Source organism: Taudactylus pleione, unplaced genomic scaffold (assembly GCF_031769625.1).
Source record: "Taudactylus pleione unplaced genomic scaffold, aTauple2 ptg000282l, whole genome shotgun sequence".
NCBI lineage: Eukaryota > Metazoa > Chordata > Amphibia > Anura > Myobatrachidae > Taudactylus > Taudactylus pleione.
The window spans coordinates 12234957-12253968 of NW_028284684.1; the positions used below are offsets into that span (position 1 = coordinate 12234957).

At 44.4% G+C, this 19012-nt stretch overlaps 1 protein-coding gene across 1 annotated transcript in view; it reads right to left on the minus strand.

Moving 5' to 3' along the window:
- LOC148512131 (transmembrane protein 132B-like) overlaps positions 1–19012 on the minus strand; it is a 322515-nt gene that overhangs the window by 242571 nt on the left and 60932 nt on the right. The gene's annotated exons all lie outside the window — the stretch shown is intronic.

Below are 19012 nucleotides of genomic sequence, written 5' to 3' on the forward strand. Positions count from 1 at the left end.
GTAAAGCACTGTATAAGATGTTGGTGATTGGGCATTCTCTGTAAAGCACTGTATAAGATGTTGGTGATTGGGCATTCTCTGTAAAGCACTGTATAAGATGTTGGTGATTGGGCATTCTCTGTAAAGCACTGTATAAGATGTTGGTGATTGGACATTCTCTGTAAAACACTGTATAAGATGTTGGTGATTGGGCATTCTCTGTAAAGCACTGTATAAGATGTTGGTGATTGGGCATTCTCTGTAAAGCACTGTATAAGATGTTGGTGATTGGGCATTCTCTGTAAAGCACTGTATAAGATGTTGGTGATTGGGCATTCTCTGTAAAGCACTGTATAAGATGTTGGTGATTGGGCATTCTCTGTAAAGCACTGTATAAGGTGTTGGTGATTGGACATTCTCTGTAAAGCACTGTATAGGATGTTGGTGATTGGGCATTCTCTGTAAAGCACTGTATAAGATGTTGGTGATTGGACATTCTCTGTAAAGCACTGTATAGGATGTTGGTGATTGGGCATTCTCTGTAAAGCACTGTATAAGATGTTGGTGATTGGGCATTCTCTGTAAAGCACTGTATAAGATGTTGGTGATTGGGCATTCTCTGTAAAGCACTGTATAAGACGTTGGTGATTGGACATTCTCTGTAAAGCACTGTATAAGATGTTGGTGATTGGGCATTCTCTGTAAAGCACTGTATAAGACGTTGGTGATTGGGCATTCTCTGTAAAGCACTGTATAAGACATTGGTGATTGGGCATTCTCTGTAAAGCACTGTATAAGGTGTTGGTGATTGGGCATTCTCTGTAAAGCACTGTATAAGATGTTGGTGATTGGGCATTCTCTGTAAAGCACTGTATAAGATGTTGGTGATTGGGCATTCTCTGTAAAGCACTGTATAAGACGTTGGTGATTGGGCATTCTCTGTAAAGCACTGTATAAGACGTTGGTGATTGGGCATTCTCTGTAAAGCACTGTATAAGGTGTTGGTGATTGGGCATTCTCTGTAAAGCACTGTATAAGATGTTGGTGATTGGGCATTCTCTGTAAAGCACTGTATAAGATGTTGGTGATTGGGCATTCTCTGTAAAGCACTGTATAAGATGTTGGTGCTATATAATTAAGGATTCATAATAATAATGATTATAACCTGTAAGTACATTGTTTTCCTACCATGTGGTTCACAAATAGATGTGTGGCAGCAGATAAAGATCAACTGGTCCATCAAGTCTGCCTAATCTGTTCTTAACACTACACTACACCCCATTCCTGACATGTACAGTACACTACACCCCATTCCTGACATGTACAGTACACTACACCCCATTCCTGACATGTACAGTACATTTGCACCACACATTTGATTACCAACTGTGTCCCACAGTTGCAAAAGGACTAGTGCCATTCAGTGATAGCTAGAGATCCTGGAAGCAATAACTAACTAGCGCTGTATTTCAAGTTTAGCACAATGCTCTGTATTATGTATGAATATTGACCTGGTGTATTGTTCACTGAAGAATTCTGGAAGTCCTTTGTTACCCATTACTCTGCATTCTTACACCCATTTAGATATATAACCAAAGCAAAAGGTGTGATAAAGCTGAATGCACCATTATGAGTAACAGACATTTCTGTTCCTCTATTCAGATTAGCCAAATGAAGATCAATGTTTCTATAAATCTCAATGACATGTTAATGCAAACCTTAAAAAAGATAAAATGCCTTTTATCGCAGTCTTAGGAAAACCTAATAAAGATTTAACAGTCCATGAAGTCATGGAATATTCAAGGCTGTACTGTATGTTAGAGCTTCCTCCTCCATTAATTTGTTATACAGACTGGTTCCCTCATTGCGGGACACACAGATTATGCCATCAACAAACGCAGTAAGATCATTCATCTTACCATATATCTCCATCACCTATAAGAAGTATCACAATGTTTATTGCATTTTATAATAAAATATAATCAGTACTGTTCATATTGCATAGTACATGTTCAATGAAGGAAGAATTGCTTTTATCTAGATTAATTATTGTACATTTGAGGTGATAACTTTTCAGTCATTTCATTAAAGATGGCATGTTTGAATAGAGTCAGATCAATTGCTGCATTCATTCTTCAAAACGGGACACACCTGGATGTGCAAGAGATAAATTAGGTGGAGCTAGAACAACAAGTAGCTAATCATAGCATTAGATTGTTAACAGCAGCACAGAGTTTTTTTGCTCAGCTAAGTCCAACATATGTCCAGGCATAAGTAATTTTAAAGTGGCTAGAAATACATGTAGCCTTACAGAGCATCTAAACATCAATAGCAGTACAATGGTAACTATAATGTCAGTCTCGGTTACGCCAGGCACAAGTCACATATACCTGCTACCATGTTTTTTAACCACTGTTTTTCTAAAGAAATAAACATTCACTATTAGACACCAATATGGTTTAAAACATTTCTCTAATGCAGCAGAAACAACTCTGTACTGTGTACAACTAAATAAATTTGCTAAAGCATGTACACATAAGCAGTGGCGTCCCTCCACGCGTTGTCACCTGGTGCGGGGAGGGATGCTGTGCACACGGGGACGTGACCTCACGGGAAGGAGGTGTAGCTCATGGGAAGGGGCGTGGCCTCGCTGCACGAACCCTGTTGTCCCGTGCTTTTTTACTAGGGGCTCCGAGCGGGGGTCGCAGGAGGTGTGGACTGCCCTGTCCTGTGTGCAGTGCCGGCTCCCTCACAGTGTCAGTGGCCGAGTGCTGCACTTATAACTACAGTGCAGCACCCGGCTCCTGTCACTGAGGGGGAGTCTGCACCTTGCTGTTAACCCTCGGCAGGTGACACCCAGGTGCGTCCCGCACCCCCCTTGTGATGCCACTACACATAAGCATAATATATGACCGAGCAACAATGATAGCACCAATCAGCATCAGCTGTGCAATCATATTTAGCCAATCAAAACTGGTTCCGTAGTGCTGACAACTGTCAACATCATAAGAGTACCTTCCCCTGCCCACCCATGAATAATATGGCTTTAATAGCTTATCTGTGTCTACATTTTAGTCTTTATGGGATATATTTACTAAAGTGCAGACTTTTAGAAATGGAGATGTTGGCCATAGCAACCAATCAGATTCTACTTAACATTTATCTAGCACCTTCTGGAAAATAATAGCTAGAATCTGATTGGTTTCTATGGGCAACATCTCCACTTCTAAAGCCGCACTTTTGTAAATATACACATATGTGTTCACAATTACGTGTACTATGTTAGAACGCCAATTCCCTCCCCTGTAACACCTTTGACAACTTGACTGGCTAAAAAAAATAAAAAAAATATCCCCAAAATTGTTGATTTTTTATTATCAGATTATGTAAATAAGACTTATTTAAACAAGGGATGAGTCCCCCAATCCGAGTTGTATCCGAATTAGGCTCGACTTTTCCCGCCTGAAAAGGATCTGAAATAGAGGCAAAACGTCATCATCCCGCCTTCCGGATCTCGCGGGTTTTGGATTCTATAAAAAGTCCCCGCGTCGGCACCATTTCTCACTCCGGCTGTCTACAGTGAAGAGGGAGGGTGGGAGCTAGGGCTGGCTGGGCTGTGTTGTGCTGCTGTTGTCCATAGGGGCTGTGTCCACTGAGTCCTTAGGGGCTGACTGGGCTGTGCTGTACTGCTGTTGTCCATAGGGGATGGCTGGGCTGTGTTGTGCTGCTGTCATAGGGGCTGGCTGGGCAGTGTTGTGCAGTCAGTTGTCCATAGGGGCTGTGTCCACTCCAAAGTCTATAGGGGCTGGCTGGACTGTGTTGTGCAGTGTCCCATAAAGGCTGTAGTCCTAGAGGGGTGCTGTAGTGTTGTCCAGGGGGTGATCTGTGCATCAGGGGTGCTCCCCCAAAGTGCACTCCACAAAAATATAATTTTTTTCTGTGTTTGTGAATTGTGTGCGCAGTAGCCGCACGTGCATCAACAAAGTAGCGCCAAGCGTGCGCCTGTGTCCCATAAGTAAAGGGCCGACTGGCTTGTCCGTTAAAGGGTGCTGTAACCCCCAAAGTGCACTCCGAACAAAATTAAAAATAATTTTCTGTGTTTGTGAATTGTGTGCACTGTGGCCGCACGTTCATCAACAAAGTAACGCCAAGCGTGCGCCTGTGTCATAAGTAAAGGGCTGGCTGGCTCGCCTGTTAAAGAGTGGTGTAACCCCCAAAGTGCACTCCAAACAAAATAAAAAAATATTTTCTGTGTTTGTGAATTGTGTGCACTGTGGCTGCACGTGCATCAACAAAGGAGCAGCGCCAAGCGTGTGCCTGTGTACCATAAGTAAAGGGCCAGCTGGCTCATCTCTTAAAGGGTGGTGTAAGCACCCAAACTGCACTCCAACTAAAAAAAAAAACATTTTCTTCTGTGTTTGTGAATTGTGTGCACTGCATCCTCAAAGCAGCAGCGCAAAGCGAGCGTCTGTCTGTTAAAGGGTGGTGTAACCCCCAAAGTGTGCTCCAACAAAAATAAAATAATCTTCTTTTCTGTGTTTGTGTGTGAAATGTATGCGCAGTAGCCGCACCTGCATCGTCAAAGCAGCAGCGACAAGCGTGCGTCTGTCTGTTAAAGGGTGGTGTAACCCCCAAAGTGCACTGTAACAAAAATAAAATAATCTTTTTTTCTGTGTTTGTGTGTGAAATGTATGTGCTGTAGCCGCACCTGCATCCTCAAAGCAGCAGCAACAAGCGTGCGTCTGTCTGTTAAAGGGTGGTGTAACCCCCAAAGTGCGCTCCAACAAAAATAAAATAATCTTTTTTTCTGTGTTTGTGTGTGAAATGTATGCGCAGTAGCCGCACCTGCATCCTCAAAGCAGCAGCGACAAGCGTGCAACTGTCTGTTAAAGGGTGGTGTAACCCCCAAAGTGCACGCCACAAAAAATAAAAAATTATTCTTCTTTTTCTGTCTTTGTGAATTGTGTGGGCTGTAGCCGCACCTGCATCCTCAAAGCAGAAGCGACAAGCGTGCGTCTGTCTGTTAAAGGGTGGTGTAACCCATAAAGTGCGCTCCAACAAAAATAAAATAATCTTTTTTTCTGTGTTTGTGTGTGAAATGTTTGCGCAGTAGCCACACCTGCATCCGCAAAGCAGCAGCGACAAGCGTGCGTCTGTCTGTTAAAGGGTGGTGTAACCCGCAAAGTGCGCTCCAACAAAAATAAAATAATCTTTTTTTCTGTGTTTGTGTGTGAAATGTATGCGCAGTAGCCGCACCTGTATCCTCAAAGCAGCAGCGACAAGCGTGCGACTGTCTGTTAAAGGGTGGTGTAACCCCCAAAGTGCGCTCCACAAGAAATAAAAAAATCTTCTTTTTTTTTTCTTTTTTTCTGTCTTTGTGAATTGTGTGGGCTGTAGCCGCACCTGTATCCTCAAAGCAGCAGTAACAAGCGTGCGTCTGTCTGTTAAAGGGTGGTGTAACCCCCAAAGAGCACTCCAAACAAAATAAAAAATTATTTTCAGTATTTGTGAATTGTGTGCACTGTGGCTGCACGTGCATTAACAAAGGAGCAGCGCTAAGCGTGCGCCTGTGTGCAATAAGTAAAGGGCCAGCTGACTCATCTCTTAAAGGGTGGTGTAAGCCCCCAAGGTGCACTCCAACAAAAAAAAAAATTCTTCTGTGTTTGTGAATTGTGTGCACTGTACGTACATCCTCAAAGCAGCAGCGCCGAGCGTGCATCTGTCTGTTAAAGGGTGGTGTAACCCTCAAAGTGCGCTCCACAAAAAATGAAAAATTCTTTTTTTTCTGTCTTTGTGAATTGTGTGCACTGTAGTTGCACGTGCATCAACAAAGGAGCAGCGCCAAGCATGCACCTGTGTCCATAAAGTAAAGAGCCGGCTGGCTCATTTCTTAAAAGGTGGTGTAACCCACAAAGTGCACTAGTCTCCAACAAAAATAAAATATTATTTTCTGTGTTTGTGTGCGCCTTAGCCGCACGTATATATCAATATAACATAAATGGAGGACCAAACTTTCTCTGATAATAATAAATTAGGGAAAGATCAAGAACCACTTCCTCCTAGTGCTGAAGCTGCTGCCACTAGTCATGACATAGAAGATAATATGCCATCAACGTCGTCTGCTAAGGCCGATGCCCAATGTCATAGTAGAGGGCATATACAATCCCAAATGACAAAGTTCAGGAAAATGACCTTAAAAAAAACATTTAAATCATCTGAGGAGAAACGTAAACTTGCCAATATACCGTTTACGACACGGAGTGGCAAGGAACGGCTAAGGTGTTTCCCTATGTTCATGACTAGTGGTTCAGCTTCACATGACGATGGAAGCTCTCCTCCCACTAAAAAAATCAAACGAGTTAAGCTGGCAAAAGCACAGCGAAGAACTGTGCATTCTAAGAAGATATCACAAATCCCCAAGGAGAGTCCAAGTGTGGTGGCAGTTGCGATGCCTGACCTTCCCAGCACTGGACAGGAAGAGGTGGCTCTTTCCACCATTTGCACGCCCTCTGCAAGTGCTGAAAGGAGCACCTACAGTCCACTTGCTGATATGCAAATTGAAGATGGCACTGTTGAAGTACAACAGGATGAGGATACTGGTGTAGCTGGCGCTGAGGAGGAAGTTGGCGAGGAGGATTCTGATGGTGATGCGATTTGTTTAATTCAGGCTCCGGGGGAGACAGTTGTTGTCAGTGGGATGCCTGGGCAGAAGACCAAACATTCCACCTCTTTGGTCTGGCAATATTTCTATCCAAATCCGGACAACAACTGTCTTGCCATATGTACCATATGTAAAGGTGAAATAAGTAGGGGTAGGGACGTTAACCACCTAGGAACATCCTCCCTTAAACATCACCTGCAGCGCGTTCATAAAAAGTTACTGTCAAGTTCAGAAACTTTGGCTAAGACCTTTGTCCTGTTGTATCCAAGCGCCTGTAAACCACACCGTCAACTCCCTCCTCGTCAATTTCCTCCTTAGTCAGGATCGGAAGTAGTCCTGCAGGCCATGTCACTGGCATGACTGACTCTCCTATCCGGGATTCCTCCGGAAGATCCTGCATTGCTACGCCTACTACTGCCGCTGCTGCTGTTGCTGCTGCTGGGAGTTGTTCATCATCCCAGAGAGGAAGTAGGAACACCACTACTTTTACTAAACAATTGACCCTCCAACAGTCCTTAGTGAGGAGGATGAAGTACGACAGCAGTCATCCTGAAGCAAAACGTATAACTGAGGCCTTGACTGCTATGTTGGTGTTAGACGTGCATCCGGTATCCACCATTAGTGCAGTGGGATTTAGACAATTGATGGAGGTAGTGTGTCCCCGGTTCCAAATCCCGTCTAGATTCCACTTCACTGGTCAGGCAATACCGAGACTGTACAGAAACATCAGAAAAAGTGTCCTCAGTGTCCTGAAAAATGCGGTTGTACCCAATGTCCACTTAACCACGGACATGTGGACAAGTGGAACAGGGCAGACTAAGGACTATATGACTGTGACAGTCCACTAGATGTATCACCTTACGCAGCAACAACAGCAGCGTCACCAGTAGCAGCATCTCAGAAAAACACCAGCTCGTTCCAAGGCAGGCTACGCTGTGTATCACCGGTTTCAGTAAGAGGCACACCACCGACAACCTCTTAGAGAAACTGAGGGGAATCATCGTTCACTTAGACTCTCCTGTGGATTTGTGATATCTGACAACGCCACCAATATTGTGCGGGCATTACATCTGGGCAAATTCCAGCACGTCCCACGTTTTGCTCACACAATAAATTTGGTGGTGCAGAATTTTCAGAAAAACGACAGGGGGGTGCAGGAGACGCTTTGGGTGGCCCAAAAAATTTCTGCCCACTTTCTCCATTCAGCGACTGCGTGCCGAAGACTGGAGCACCAGCAAACACTCTTGAACCTGCCCCGCCATCACCTGAAGCAAGAGGTTGTGACATGGTGGAACTCAACCCTCTATATGCTTCAGAGGATGGAGGAGCAGCAAAAGGCCATTCAAGCCTATACATCCACCTATGACATAGGCAAAGGAGGGGGTATGCACCTGACTCAAGCGCAGGGGAGAATGATTTCCATGTTGTGCAAGGTTCTCCAGCCCTTCGAACTTGCCACACGTGAAGTCAGTTCAGACACTGCCAGCTTGAGTCAGGTCATTTCCCTCATCAGGCTTTTGCAGAAGCAGCTGGAGAAAGTGAAGGAGTAGCTAAGACGAAGCGATTCCGCTCGGCATGTGGGACTTGTGGATGAAGCCCTTCATTCACTTTGCCAGGATTCCAGGGTGGTTAGTCTGTTGAAATCAGACCACTACATTTTGGCCACCGTGCTCGATCCTAGGTTTAAAGCCTATGTAGTGTCTCTCTTTCCAGCCGACACAAGCCTGCAGAGGTGCAAAGACCTGCTGGTGAAAACACTATCAGCTGAAGCGGAACGTGACACGTCGACAGCTCCTTCTTCATTTTCTCCCGCAACTGGGGCTGCCAGGAAAAAACTTAGGTATCCTAAGCAACCCGCTTGCGGTGATGCAGGGCAGGCAGGACCAAGTTTGGACATCTGGTCCGGACTGAAGGACCTGGCAACAATTTCTGACATGTCTACTGTCACTGCATATGATACTGTCACCATTGACAGAATGGTGGAGGATTACATCGGTGACTGCATCCAAGTAGGCATGTCAGACAGTCCGTACCTGTACTGGCAGGAAAAAGAGGCAATTTGGAGGCCCCTGTACAAACTGGCTCTATTTTACCTGAGTTGCCCCCCCTCCAGTGTGTACTCCAAAAGAGTGTTTAGTGCAGCCGGGAACTTTCTCAGCGAAAGGCGTAGGAGGTTGCTTCCACAAAATGTGTAGAAGATGATGTTCATAAAAATTAATTATCAACTCTTCCAGGGAGACCAGCCTCCAGAACGTACAGAGGGACCTGTGGTGGTGGATTCCTGCGGGGACGAATTAATACTCTGTGAGGATGAGGATGTACACAACACTGAAGAGGGTGAGGTATCGGTGGATGAGGAGGATGAGGACGACATCTTGCCTCCATAGAGCCAGTTTGTGCAGGGACAGATTTATTGCCAGCTTGTTTTGTGGGGGCCCAAACGAACCATTCATTTCAGCCACAGTCGTGTGGCAGACCCTGGCGCTGAAATGATTGGTTTGTTAAAGTGTGCATGTCCTGTTTATACAACATAACGATGGGTGGGAGGGCCCAAGGACATTTCCACCTTGCACCTCTTTTTTTTTTTTTGCTTTATGTACTGTTTGGGGCCTAGTTTTTCAAACTGCCATCCTGTCTGCCACTGCTGTGTCACTCCTAGATGGGCAACGTGTTTGTGCTGCCCACTCGTGTCGCTTAGCATAGTCATCCAGCTACCTCGTTGCAACCTTTTGGACATAAAAACACTTGTGAGGTGTTCAGAATAGACTGGAAATGAGTGGAAATTAAGGTTATTGAGGTTAATAATAGCATAGGAGCTGAAAAACCCACAAATTCTGTGATTTTAGCTGTTTTTATGCTTTTTTTTTTTTTAATTACAGATCCAAAACACAAAACCCAGAACCCAAAACACGGAAGGGTGGTTTTGGCAAAACCAATCCAGATGCAAAACACGAAGAAAGATCCAAAACCAAAACACAAAACACGAAAAGTCGCCGGTGCACACCCCTAGTTTGGACACACTCTTTCTGCACATTTTAAATCTGCCCCACCTGCAGTGCAGCATGGTTTCACCAAGATGATCAGTTGAGAGAGATATCTTACTCTGGGCCTGATTCAGACCCGGTCACAAGCGCTGAGCGCTTGCAACCGGGTCGATGGTGGCCCACAGCGCATGCGCACGATGGAGCCGGCTCCGTCGTGTGCATGCGCGAGACCGGCTAGCGACGGGCACTCTGTCGCTCCGGGTCTCGCACCAAAGGGGACGAGCTGTCAATGTTGAGTGACAGCTTGCTCCATTTGGTGGGTGGGCTGGGGGGGTGTGGCTCCCCAAACGGAGGCGTTCCCATGAGAACGCCTGCCGTTTGGGCCTGATTCAGAGATGAATGCAATGTCGATTATGTACGCAGATCGAGCGATTGTTTGCCACTGCGCATGTGTATAAGCCACACTGCGTGTGTGCAGCGATCTCATTGCGCTAAATGGACGCACATAGGAATCATTCGCAAAGTCAGTGACAGGTGGACTGCAATTGGTGGTGGTTTAGGAGGGTGGTCAGAAAAACTCAGGCATGTCTGTACATTAGAACAACATTTTATGGGCATGCATAAATTAGCCACTGCGAGTGTATAAGCAACATGAGACACATCTGCGTGCGAGGAGAGCTGCCAAGTCTGGGCAAGATGGCTGCCGATATGCATCGATGTGACCGATATTTACGCAGGCGTGCGTCATCGCCTGCAGGTAAGAAGGCAGAAGTGGGCGTCTTTATGCTCAGGTGATCTTTGCACACATTAGCATATTTTCACAGCTGCATTGCGACGAAAATGCAGCTGCAATGGCAATAGCATCCGTATCTGGTAAAACTATGTTGGGGCAGATGGAAATGGGCAGAGAGATTTAGATTTGGGAGGGAGGTGTCCAAACTCTAATCTAAATTACAGTGTAACAGTAAAGCTGTCCAGCATTTGTGGGTTACATGCAAAAGCAGCCAGTATCTACCCCACATGCAAATATAAATAAATAAATGTATGTGCACCCCTTGCAATGGAACATTTTTTTTCCAGATACAGAGTTGCTTGCTTTTTACTTTGCTCCCAACTTAGAATCAGCCCCAAGACATTTATTCACACACACTTTACACTAATACTCAATATTTATAATTTTAAGTACAAACTACTACTAGCTACAAGGAATCCCTTGATAATTCCAAGGGTCAGTCTGAGCATAGGTTCCTTGACATCATACGTGCACATCTGTGAGTTCTGAAAGGAAGTGATGGGGTTAATGAATCATGCACATGTAGTTTTTCTTCTCATTAAAATTCTTAACTAAGGCCTTGGAGCTTTGTGTAAATAGGACTGACCTGCCAGTGTATTGTATCGGGGAACAAAATGCATTTGTTTGAAGAGACATTTTGTAACAAATGAATGCGCTTTAAGAAAAAAAATAAAAGCTGAAACTTGCCATCCTGGAAGCCCCCGTGGAACTAAGAAATTCTCACAGGATTTTGTATCGCTCAGATTCCTTGAGAAGGCAGCGCTATCATTCCTCTGTCTGCAGTCAGTCACATACATGGTGTCGGAGGACACATCACACAATGCTAGAATCGGCTCAGGCGGACAAACCTGTCAATCACACAGGCGGTGGAGAGGCTTGAGGCAGCTGTGTGTGTGACCAGACACTGACAGTCAGACAGCATATCATGTAAGTGACCCTACATTCTAGATCAAAGCAAAAGATTGGTGAATATTTACATCAACATAAATTAACTGTTTTGTGCTTGATGAAGTTAAAGCAATATTTTGAGATTAATTAGGCATATATTACGTGTGGAAACTCATGGCAACATATTTTGTATATTACAAAAGAGCAATGGGCAAATTTCACATGATTGAAGATCCATCTGCCCTTTAGAAATTTTTCTCAGTGCCAACGCTATCGTTAGGCAAACTTAGGTGACATATGTGAATTACATAGTTGATGTACCCTGACGTCATCATATATTATCCACATGGACATCTATTGGAAATACTAACCTGTGGCCAGTGAAGCGGAGCAGAGCAAGCCACCATGCATGAATTGTGGCAAGCAAAGCGAGCCTGGGGGATAACTGCGAGTAGTAGTGGCAAAAACTTACACTGCCAGGCAGCACCGTAACAAGCTGTCATCGTGCAGTGGAGGACGAGGCCACCAGCACCAAGATGGGCAGTACTGCCTGGAGCATACTGAGGGCACTCTTAGCGGCTGCACAGACTGCAGGATGCCTGCCTGGAGCATCCAAAGGTCACTGTGCATGCGTGAATTGAGTTCATGCAAGTGAACGGACTGGGCCGACTCAGGCTGAATGAGCCAAATGGATCCACTGAGTTATGCATGACTTTGAGTAGCTCGCAGATGAGTGCACTTAGCTATGAACCATGCTGAAACATTCACCATCTATCTGCACAATGGACTTGCATGAATGTTTTTCTATTTTTTTTCCTAGTATGAAGGAAACCTATTATGTGGCTTAGCTTACTAGGTCCCAAATATTCAGTAATTATCCCTGGTACATCATGGTGGAGTGGAACTTATTAACATACTGTTAGATCATTAAAAGTATGGAGTTCTGCAGGAAAGCTGAGGGTCACAGAACACATTTGGACAACAGCCTCTAGAATTGATTCTCGGATCATTTGCAATACAAATTCTGCAAAGAAAATAAAAATTAACGATTAAGTTAAAAAAGCACAAAATGCTAAAATGGAATGTAATATGCTCAATGATCTTATTGTGGCCAACTCACTGATCACAATGTGCAGTCCATCAATAAAAGCCAAAAAGCTGTTAAACAACTTCTTTGTGCCCCTGTCTGTGCCTAAATTGAATTCATTAAGTGAAAAAATGTGCAGTAACAAACCAATTAGTCAGACTCATTAATGTGTGATGTCCAATTCTGATATACATGAAAACCAGTTGACCTTTAAGGAGCCAGCCAAGCAAGCATTATAAGTATTATTATTATTCTGCAGTAGGTTTCTCTGTAGTAGCCAAGGATATGATTTGCATACAGGTATAACTTAAAATATTAAAAAGCAAACAGGTCATTGAAAGGTGTGCAACAAGGATATAACTCATTGTTTAACACACATTTTCTAACAACAATTTAAGCAATTCAAACTGTATCTTCTAAAATGGTAAATAAAAAATGATAAAAAGTGTGAAGTGAGTAAAAAAAAATGAAGATGCTGTGCCCCACAGCGAGCAAGTAAAGCTACTGATGATGCACTGTAAGGGGGAGCTGGCTGTCCATGCCACCATGACCATGGTACTGATGATGCACTGTAAGGGGGAGCTGGCTGTCCATGCCACCATGACTATGGTACTGATGACGCACTGTAAGGGGGAGCTGGCTGTCCATGCCACCATGACCATGGTACTGATGATGCACTGTAAGGGGGAGCTGGCTGTCCATGCCACCATGACTATGGTACTGATGACGCACTGTAAGGGGGAGCTGGCTGTCCATGCCACCATGGCCAGACAAAGGAAGCCACAGATAAAGTTAAAGCTGACATGGGATAGGAGAGACATACAGTAGGGCTCTATTTACTACAATCTGCATTTAAAATGCGGTTGTAGTGTGATATTTCCGACTACATTTTCATTGTGACTATAGGAAACATCATAGAGATTTATCAAAAATCCATTTCAGGGACAGAGCTTGCGATAAAACTCTGTCCCTGCGATTCCCGTCCACACACTTCATCCTGTATTTTCCGAAAATACAGGGAGACTGTGTCTGCACATGCGCCAGACACTGGATACCGCAACCTCCCCCTCTCACGACACCCCCCCCCTGCGCAATCCTCCCCTTCCCCGCTCATTCACACTTACCTCCGGTGATCGGTGCTCCATTTATGTCTCCGGTCAGCTGGTCTACCATCTTCTGCACTGCGACCCCGGTCAGCTGTTCTGTGACCGGAGCCCCGAGGGCATCACCAAAGCACCAATCACCGGTCCCTGGTAAGTGATTTTTCTTTTACTTTTTTTTTTTTTTTTTTTTGCAGTGATCAGCTTGTGGTCTATTTAGAGCCGGGAGCCCGAGCCCCAGTGATCAGCTGTGTGGTCTATGTCCTGCCTATTAGAGCAGTTCAGAAGTCGGGGACCCAGGGGAAACCCTGGATAACGCCATCTCCAGGTTGTGTTATTATCAAAGGCTTCCCCAATATTTTTTCACATTTTATTTTTTAGTAAATATGGGCAGATCACTTTACCCATTACAATTATAGGAATGTGATCTGCTTACTAAAAATATGGTATAATTATGGGTTGGAGTAGAATTTTACGATTTCTACTCCAATTGCTCTTTAGTAAATTTCTGTGAAACTAAAATAATGTGAAAAGGGTGTGAAAACACCCTTTTTCACTTTATTTTAGTAAAAATAATGTTAATAAATAGAGCCCATAGTGACATACACTCAGGCAACGAAGGGCACAACAGCTAGTATCAAATAAATTTGAGATTGTGGGCATGTCTGGGGGGCAATTAAGGTGCCTGTGATGAGATCTGATACCAGATGTGTATCTAGCATAGACTATGAGATGACAGTTAGAAATTTATTGGCTGCTATTGGCAACTTCTCCATTTTATCTCTCTCCAATGCGCACATGACTACTCTCCCGGAAGTTTCGGATAACACCCTCCCGCACCCCCAGTAGAGTAGGCATTTCTCCCGCATTCTGCCCACTTCCTAGTGAAGTGGGCAGAATGGGGAGAATTTCTGCTGCGATCGTGAGTGGGGTGGGGCTTTATGGCGCAAACCTTCAGGCCCCGTCCTAGTTTTTTTCTCCTCCCTGGGCTTCTCCCGGGGAGGAGAAAAAAAAGTAGGCAAGTATGCTCCAATGCTTGATACATTCTGCCCTTGGTGAGCATTATTAGTTGTCAGGAGTGGAGCCCGGTGTGCTCTTCTGCTGCTGTGGCCCATCCACTTCAACGTTCGACCTGCTATGCATTTAGAGATGTTCTTCTGCATTCAACTGTTATTATAATGCATGGGTTTTTTTTAGCTACTGTCGCCTTTCTGTCAGCTTGAACACATCTGGCCATTCTGCTCTGTTTTGTGCACAATTCTCTGTAAACTCTGAAGACTGTTGTGTGTGAAAATCCCAGAAGATCAGCAGTTTACGAGATACTCAAACCATCCCATTTGACACCAACAAGAATTCCAGGATCAAAATCACTTTTTTCCCAATTTTGGTGTTTTTCTTTACAATATGTGTGTAATGCCCTTTCAGAGACAGTTTGAGGCCACACCTCCTGATGGCATAGTCAGACAAGGGACACCAGGTGACCGTGAGTAAGCAGTGACAGTTAAGGTGCGTATCCACTAGAAGATAGTGGAACGACAGTACGATTACAACATTGTAATCGTACTGTCGTTCCTCATCCCCTGTAGTGCCTACACTGAACAATATGTTGTTCAGTGCAGGCACCCTCCCTCATCCCCGAACATGGCCAATCTCTCATTATCTGCAGTTTGACCGGCATGTTCAGGCGATGATTGATGTCGAAAATGACCAGCGGGAGTGCGCATCACTGGTCGTTTTCGACTTTTTCATGCCCGTTTGTGAACAATTAATGAGCGATTGAATGATAATGATGTTGTTCAATCGCTCAATTTAATCGCCTAGTGGATACGCGTCATAAGGGCCAGCAGCTGACAGCTGGAAAAGAGTCTGGAAAGAGCTTTTTTGACATTTCTTGTTTAGACTTCCGTTATCAAAATCATGCTGCTATAATAATAATATTTTTATTTTAAATGTAGTTAGCATATCTAATGGACTGTGGGCCTGATTCACTATGGAATGCAATTCTGCTTACACGCACGCACCACAGTTGCTAATATCAGTGATGCTATTTAAATGCTTGCATTGACATTGCAAACACAGTCAGACATAAGGACGCCCACTTCCACTTACTAACATCCATATACAGTACTAGGGCAACATAGCGAAACAATCGGTAACATCGAGTACCATCAGACCCCTGTGCACACTTGCACAAGCCCTGACCTTACTCAGAAATTGCTAATATCCACGCACGCCATCAGTGCTATGGCTGCTTATGGCCACGCTGAATAATAATTTATGCACGCCCTCCCTATGCTCATCTGTAAATTGCCTCATGTGTCTTTCCTTTTTCGTTTATGAGAAGTTTTTAAACTTCATATTCTAGAATATATAAAGTTGTTTATACAGATAAAAACAGTGACACCACTTGCGCTAAGGATTGTTCCAGCTGACAGTATTCTTATCAACGGCGTTCCAAATTCTCACTTTTCCCGTTTGACAGTTCGTTTCATATAAATAAATTATTTAAAGAAATCACACAATGGTGTAATATTGTTGGGAGGGTTACCACGCCATAAGTGTCCAAAACAGTAAATAGGACAATGGTGTCCAAGTCCCTTTCCAGACAGTCCCACTGCTGTAATATCACCCAAATGTGGTGGACTACACAGTGCAAACTCTTACATTAGTACTATCTTACAAAAGTTATTTCTTGGGTTACCTTTTCTTTCAGGTTCTAGATTGTGTTCCATCATACATGGGCCCTTCCATACTATGAGACACTACTACCGTTAGGAGCCTATTGTTTCCTCATCACTTCTTATTGTGGGGGAATCATGTACAGTATATAGGGGAATACCCAGTGTCTTCCCCATGCAGTCCTGTCATTTTTGCATGTGGGTGCAATGGCCCTTTTTTGTCCTGGGATCCAGTTCTTTTAGTGAAAGCCACAGTGCGACTGTACAGGTTGGCAACAGAAGGAAAGTTGGAAAATGGGGACAGGTAAGTACAGTACTAGTGGTAGAAAAATAGAACAAAATATTCATAAAAAGTAAAGGGAAATGAGCTAAAACAGACTATAATGTATAATAAAACATAAAACAGCAAAACCTAAATTAAGCTGGATGAATATAGAGTTCAAGATAGGTGTCGGAATGCGGAATGGGGTGAGAGAGGCACCAGTCGATGCAGGGCAGAACCGAATTACCTAGGGGTGTTTCTATAATGCAGGGTGTGCGGTGCACACGGGCCCCCGGTTCCAGGGGTGCCCATACCACATACCCTGCACTCATATTGCTTAACACGTACCTCTCCGAGGTCTAGTGACAGGTATCAGCGCTGAAAAATGGTGGTGGCCGCCATTTTTCTGGCTTTTTGTGCATATGCAGTAGACTCCGGGCACACTCTAATGCCCAGAGTGTACTAATGCTCCCGTTGCTGGCCAGCCACGTTAGTCGGCTGCCGGCCGCCGGGAAGAGAGGAGGGGGCCCCCGGACAGGGAATTTTACAGGGGCCCCCTCCTATCTAAAGACGCCCCAGGAATTACCCTGGGGGCCCAGCGCTCACCTGCTGCCACCATACAGTGCTGCAGCTTAAACAGGCTGTCGATGCCTCAATGGTTAATGGGGCCTGGCAGCTACATGTAGGGACTGAGCATCGGGGCACACTGAGTGCACTTCACAAGTGTAATGCATTGCTGGGAGCTGTGTAAGTCCCATGAGACTTAGCTCTATAGGTCAGTATGCATAGTATAGGGAATTGTAGGGTGTTTACACTGGGCTTGATCCTACTAGGTGCCTGTAGGGCCCTGTTAGCGATTCTCACAGCGAACTCGCACTGTGAATTCCATTTGCACTCCAATTCCAAACTTGCATTGATTTTTCAGTGGAAATTTGCTTTAAATGATGTGGGACAGGAATGTGGAGGTGTAAATTATGTGGGACAGGTATGTGGAGGTGTAAATTATGTGGTAAAGGTACGTGTAAGTGTAAATGATGTGGGAATGGTACATCAAGGTGTAAATGATGTGGGACAGGTATGTGGAGGTGTAAATGTTGTGGGACAGGTATGTGGAGGTGTAATTGATGTGGGACAGTTATGTGGAGGTATAAATGATGTGGGACAGGTATGTAGAGGTGTAAATGATGTGGGACTGGTAAGTGGTGGTGTAAATTATGTGGGACAAGTATGTGGAGGTGTAAATTATGTGGTAAAGGTACGTGTAAGTGTAAATGATGTGGGAATGGTACATCAAGGTGTAAATGATGTGGGACAGGTATGTGGAGGTGTAAATATTGTGGGACAGGTATGTGGAGGTGTAATTGATGTGGGACAGTTATGTGGAGGTATAAATTATGTGGGACAGGTATGTAGAGGTGTAAATGATGTGGGACTGGTAAGTGGTGGTGTAAATTATGTGGAACAGGCATGTAGAGGTGTAAATTATGTGGGACAGGTATATGGAGGTGTAAATGATGTGGGAATGGTACATCAAAGTGTAAATGATGTGGGACAGGTATGTGGAGGTGGAAATGATGTGGGACAGGTTCGTGGAGGTGTAAATATTGTGGGAAAGGTATGTGGAGTAAATGATGTGGGACAGTTATGTGGAGTTGTAAATTATGTTTTACGGGTATGTGGAGATGTAAATGTTGTGGGACAGGTATGTGGAGGCATAAATTATGTGGGACAGGTATGTAGAGGTGTAAATTATGTGGGACAGGTATGTGATCGTGTAAATTATGTTGGACGGGTATGTAGAGACATAAATGATGTGGATCAGTTATGTGGAAGTGTAAATGTTGTGGGACAGGTATGTGGAGGTGTAAATGTTGTGGGAAAGGTATGTGGAGGTGTAAGTGATGTGGGACAGTTATGTGGAAGTGTAAATTATGTGGGACAGGTATGTGGAGGCGTAAATTATGTGGGACAGGTATGTGGAGGTGTAAATGATGTGGGACAGGTATGTGGAGGTATAAATTATGTGGAACAGGCATGTGGAGGTGTAAATTATGTGAGACAGGTACATGGAGGTGTAAATGATGTAGGACAGGTATGTGGAGGTGTAAATTATGTGGAACAGGTATGTAGAGGTGTAAATTATTTGGGACAGGTACGTGGAGGTGTAAATGTTGTGGGAAAGGTATGTGGAGTAAATGATGTGGGACCGGTATGTGGAGGTGTAAGTGATGTGGGACAGTTATGTGGAGGTGCAAATTATTTTGGACGGGTATGTTGAGATGGAAATGATGTGGAACAGGCATGTGGAAGTGTAAATTATGTGGGACAGGTATGTGGAGGCGTAAATTATGTGGGACAGGTATGTGGAGGTGTAAATGATGTGGGACAGGTATGTGGAGCTATAAATTATGTGGAACAGGCATGTGGAGGTGTAAATTATGTGAGACAGGTACATGGAGGTGTAAATGATGTGGGAATGGTACATCAAGGTGTAAATGATGTGGGACAGGTATGTGGAGGTGTAAATGTTGGTGGGAAAGATATATGGAGTAAATGATGTGGGACCGTTATGTGGAGGTG